The sequence below is a fragment of the Canis lupus genome, chromosome 21 (assembly GCF_003254725.2).
Source record: "Canis lupus dingo isolate Sandy chromosome 21, ASM325472v2, whole genome shotgun sequence".
NCBI classification, from domain to species: Eukaryota; Metazoa; Chordata; class Mammalia; order Carnivora; family Canidae; genus Canis; species Canis lupus.
In genome coordinates this window covers 16,681,880-16,687,879 of record NC_064263.1, presented here as the reverse complement: position 1 = coordinate 16,687,879, position 6,000 = coordinate 16,681,880, and positions in this window count along the sequence as shown.

Sequence of the window (6,000 nt, the reverse complement as noted above, 5' to 3'; positions counted from 1 at the left end):
TTGACCACTCTACCATACTACCTCTTTTTATATCATGAAATTAAAAAGTTCTTGTGAAACTTTGCTACAAGGGAAGGCAATGAAAAATAATACTTTTGATGACTACACTCATTACATATTTGGAAAATATATCTCTCCCTTGCCAAATAGATACTAGAATGCCAGGATGATCAATATAAGGTATGTAGCATAACAACTAGCACAAAATAGGTAGTTAATATATTTTAGATATAATTACTACCTCATAATATCTCACAAAACCAGGGTGACAGAGCTTCTCCTTATTTTATCAATAAGAAAAATAAAGCTTTAAATGAATAAGCAACTTGCCCAAGGTTGTATGTTACAAAGTAGTCATAGATCCATAAGTTTGTCTAATTGTAAAGCCTGTGTATGTCTGGAAAATGTTGTATTTTGCTGTAAAGTAAAAACTGAATTTCTCTAGCCCAAAGAGCAAAGATTACATAACATAAACAAAGAAACATGAATGCCCACAACTGTTATTATCAAATAATGGCCTAACAATTATGAAAAAGAGCAATTCAAATTTCAGGAAAATTTATCTGCTTAGAACATTTTACTATAAATTTTTATTCTTATTCAAGAATCAGATCAGTGTTTCATGATGCAAAAGAGAAAAAATAAACATACTCAGGGCCCTTCAATAAAGATATACATACTAAGGGAATGTGATAAATACCAAGAGTGGGAAATATGGTGTTCAAATACCAAATCCCACCATTTTTTAAAATTATCTACTTTTAATATTGTAATAATGTAGTATGGTGACGGATGGTAACTACACTTATCATGGTGAGCATTAAGTAATGTATAGAATTGTCAAACCAATATGTTGGACACCTGAAACTAATATAACCTTGTGTGTCAATATACTTCAATAAAGAAAGATCTTTTTCCCCTTTACCTCCATCTACTTAAGTGATAGAATAATCATCCTCCAATATTTGAAAGTCTTTGTGATGAAAGATGAATTAGATCTGTTCTGAATGGCATCAATAGAACAGATCTAAGATCAGTGGCAGACTGTATAACATTATTAATAATAATATTAAGCTAACATTTATTAAGTATTTATTATCCAGCAGGCATGTGCTATGTACTTCATATGAGTCATTTCATTTATTTCCAACAAAGCAAGTAGTAGTAGGTCTCATTCTGCAGGTGAGTAAATACAGGTTTAGAGAAGTTAAATAATTTCTGAAGTTATTTATGATTGATGAGCAGTGGATACTAATCTAGGTTTGCTGGAGTCCAAAATGCATATTCTCTACCATAATGGTATGTGCTTAACAGAAAGAAAACTTTGAACTTCCCAAATACAGTAGGATCCCTATCACAAGAGGTATAAAAGACAGGGCTGGAAACCACTGGACTGGTATCTTACTGAAAAGATTCATATATTTATTCATTCAACTCATACTTGCTAAGTGCCTACTATGTAGAAATCATTTTATAATTTAAGGATTATATGAAAAGCAAGATTGTTCAAAGAAAATAGATTTAAATGGAAGGCAGGAAAAACTGAACTGAATGATTTTTTTTTTTTAGTTTCTCTAGTCATATAATTCTTTAACTCTTGATTTCCCAATTCCAAACAATGCTAGCAGTTTCTAAAGCATTAAAACAGGAGGAACTTCCTACCTCAGTTACTTTCTCTTTCCCAATATCTATACTCCATCCTGTATTCAATATGCTGATTTGAATTAGCTTAGATGCCACTCAGAACTGAGGAGTGAATTCCAGAGTTCTTTACAACTGATTGCTCAAACCTCAAGCTGTGATACAGCATGAACAGCCCATCTCCCAAGTGTTTCATATGCTCTCACTGTCATTTCATCAGGGAAGGGAAATCACTTATTTTTTTGCTTGAAATCATTTCATTTCCCGTCTTCAGGCTGGGTAGCTTAGCTATTCTGATAACAAAAGATAATAGATCTCGCTCGTGTTTGCCTTACCTATCAAACATTATAAGACATTTCCTTCACTAATTACTAAGCAAACTGAGAGGAGTAAGACAACTGCCACTGAAAATACAGGGATTTTCTTTTTATTTATTTATTTTTATTGTGGGAAGAACACTTAACGTGACATCTACCTCTTCATGGTTTTTAAGTGCACAATACAGTGTTGTTGACTATGGGCACAATGCCGCACAGCAGATCTCTAGAACTTACCCACCTTCTATAACTCAAAGTTTATACCTTTTGTGGAGCAACTCCCTGTTTCCCTCTCCCTCCAGCCCCTGACAACATTCTACTTTCTGCTTCTATGACTTTGAATATAGACATCTCATGCAGGTGGAATCACGCAGTGTTTGTCCTTCTGTGACTGACTTATTTCACTTGGTATAATGTCCTGCAGGTTCATCCATGTTGTTGCATTTGAAAAGGTTTCCTTCCTTTCTACATGCCATGTGATTAGAAAAAATTTATCCATTTCTGAGTTTTGTGATGAAATTTTTATCAGCTTTTTCAAAACCATAATTTGTTGCTAATCTTTCTCTAATTCTAGATAAATATAGACTTCCATGGGTTTTATGAAAAGGGCAAGTACCAACCTTCAGCATCTGAATCTTTCCTAAGAATCTATTGAATTATCCAAGTATATATGTTGGGAAGATTTTAATAATTAAGGTGGTTTTGAAAAATTATTCATGGTAATTTTCACATTATGTGACTTCTAGCAAGGATACATCCAAAAGGGAGGCTGATCCCACAGTCATCAGATTCTATTTATTTGATGAATTTGTTTAGAAAATGGCAATTCATTATTTTAAGATTGGACAATAAGCATTATAATCCAACTTGTATTTTTTTATTTTTTAATAAATTCATTTTTTATTGGTGTTCAATTTGTCAACATATAGAATAACACCCAGTGCTCATCCCATCAAGTGCCCACCTCAGTGCCCATCACCCAGTCACCCCCATCCCCCTAATTTGTATTTTTTTAAGACAGCTGTAGGTCATACCACAGTGATAGAAAAGCAAGAGTACTTCATGTGGCAATAAAAAAGACAAACTTTCAATGATTCTACCATTCTCTGGCATGGCTGAGTCCATGATCAGACTGGTCAATAAAGCTACAAAAATAACATATACTAGAAGCATACATTTGAACTCTCTAATTCAGGAAACCTAGAATGAGTACAGGTACCGGAAATGTATTTGATGTCTTCAATGAGTCTGATGTGTGAAGAACCACTGACTTGCCAGATCAGACTGGTCAATAAAGCTACAAAAATAACATATACTAGAGGCATACATTTGAACTCTCTAATTCAGGAAACCTAGGATGAGTACAGGTACCGGAAATGTATTTGATGTCTTCAATGAGTCTGATGTGTAAAGAACTACTGACTTGCCTGGGTATAGTCCAAAATCCTTAGCATAGTCACTAGAGTCATCATGGCTAACTCCAGCTTAGCACCACATACCAGCCCCATCTCCAAACTACTTCAATATTTATACCTAAATAATATGAGCTACTTGTGGTTTTTTTTAAATCATCGTGCATTTGCTCATGATGTTCCCTCCCCAGAAATAAACTTTCCCCCTTGTACAGTTGGAGCATTCTACTCCTATTTCAAGACTCAATTAAAAAAAAAAATCATTACCTGTTTCATTTTTTTCTGAGAAAACATCTTATTGTAATTCCTCAGGCTACCTTATAACTTAAAAATACATATATTGCAATTAACACAATGTATTTTCACTGTTTGTCTAGATCTCTGTCTTCCCTGCTAGGCTGTGAAGCCCATAACTATTCATCAGTTTATCCATAGTGCTTAAAACGGTGCTCCATCCGAGAGAGAGGCAAACCAAGAAACAGACTTTTAACTATAGAGAACAAACTTATGGTTACCAGAGAGGAGGTGGGGAGGTGTGGGTGAAACAAGTGATAGGGATTAAGGAGCATACTTGCCATGATGAGCAGAGGATGATGTAAGGAATTGTTGAATTATGATATTGTAAACCTGAAACTAATATAACACTGTATGTTAACTAACTGGAATTAAAATAAAATCTTAAAAAACATTTTTTAAGACCATGCTCTGCCAAAGGCAGGTGCTAAAGTGATATTTGCTGAATTTTTTGAATATATAAATGAATGAATAAATGACATCACCAATCATCCAATCTTTCAGGCCAAACACTTCAAATCTAGGTTCTTCTCTGCTGTTCTCATGGATTCTACTGTTAGATCTATTCTAATGACTTACTTCTCTCCTTCTCCATGGCAAATGCATAAATTTTCATCAACAGGCTAGTGCCATCTTAATGCCCTCCTATAACAAACACCCCATGGTCTTCAGCAAAAAGTCTAATGCCCTATCATGCTGTATAATGCCATGCCTTCTCTTGTCTCCTTCTTAACCCTAATTTCTACCATTCCCACAAACACAGCCTACCGTCTACTCATATGGACCTACTCAGGCTTCCAAAGCAGACCATCAATTTATGTCTTACTTCTGTGTTTTTGCATGTATTTCTCCCCTTAGAAACTCCTCCTTCTTCTCTGCCCAGATAGAAAAGTACCACCATAAAAAAATTCAGCTCAACTCTTCACCTTCCCTGGAAAGGATCAGCTAATCCTTACCCACCTAGATTGGGCTAGTGACATAGTCCTCCTTCCACTCCCCTAAACTCCCAGCACATCCTTCTAGGCTCAGGTCACTGCAATTGCTGGCTTATCTGTATTTACCAGTAAGCTAAGAAATTTTCCAAGGAAGAGACTCTGGCACCTACTACAGGCCTACTTCATGTGATTCTGACAAACTACCAGCTGTATCTACAATGTAACTCTAGACTTACCTCACATCAATTTGTTTAAAATGTATTTAATTTGAAGGATTTAAATGTAGTTTTTCTTAAATTAATATCACATGGAAAATATTGTAATTAGAGATGAAGCTTGAGAATTAAAAATCAAGAGCCATTTTATCAGAAACATGTCTTGTAAGGGGATTTTTGCAGAATGTACCTAAAGAAATTAAGGCTTTTCATGATCTAAGCACAATGCCAGAAACAAGGGACCCAAAGATGAGTGAGACAAGACTCCTACAATTAAGGACTTGGCAAGTGGTGTTTATAATTAACTAAAAAAACAACAACAAAATAATCAGTGTTGATCAATACTCTTTTGGCATGTGATCAGAAGCATTTTTTGCACTGAGCCCTAGAAATTTAAACAAAATTATATTTTCTCTGCCTCTTTTTTTTATGATCATGAATCCTGCTTGATTAAAAATCTCTATAATATTCTTTCATTCACTCATTAACTCATTCATTTAATAAGTATTTCCTGACCATGTCCCACATCAGGCACTTTGCCAAGCACAGATGGTACAAAAATATAATAAGATAAATACTTTTCCTTAGAGACATTTTTAATGAAAACAGATAAATGCAATAAACATAGTAAACCTAAAAACGAAGTAAACTTAACTCTGCCTGGGGGTCATGAACAACTTCTCAGTGAAGATAATATTTAACTTTAGTCTTGAAGAAGAAGTTAGAGTTTGCCAGAAGTTTTATTATTTGAGGTGGCAATAGAGATGAATATGGAATTGGTTTTCACAGTGTGTGCTAACCAATATAAGCCTCTAGCTGTACAACACAGTTAACAACCCATGAGGGTGTTCTGGCATTTTCCTGACTGGAATCTCTTAGATGATTTTCCCAGGCACTTGAACTTAAAGAAAAGTATGAGTATATGTGTGGGGAGCACTCAACAAACTATTTTTCTATGCCATAAAATCTTTCACTTGAGAATAAATTTATCATCTCCAGATTTTGCTAACATGGGCTTTTTAGTGCCTTCCAAACAGTAAGAAGTAGGGATTCATGGAAAAGAAAAAGTTTCACAATACTTTCAAAAAGTAGAAGACATACCAGTCAATAGTCAACATATTTTAAATTCCTCGTTAAGACAAATAAGGAGGAAGACTTGTACTATATATCAATTTTGTTTATTTTT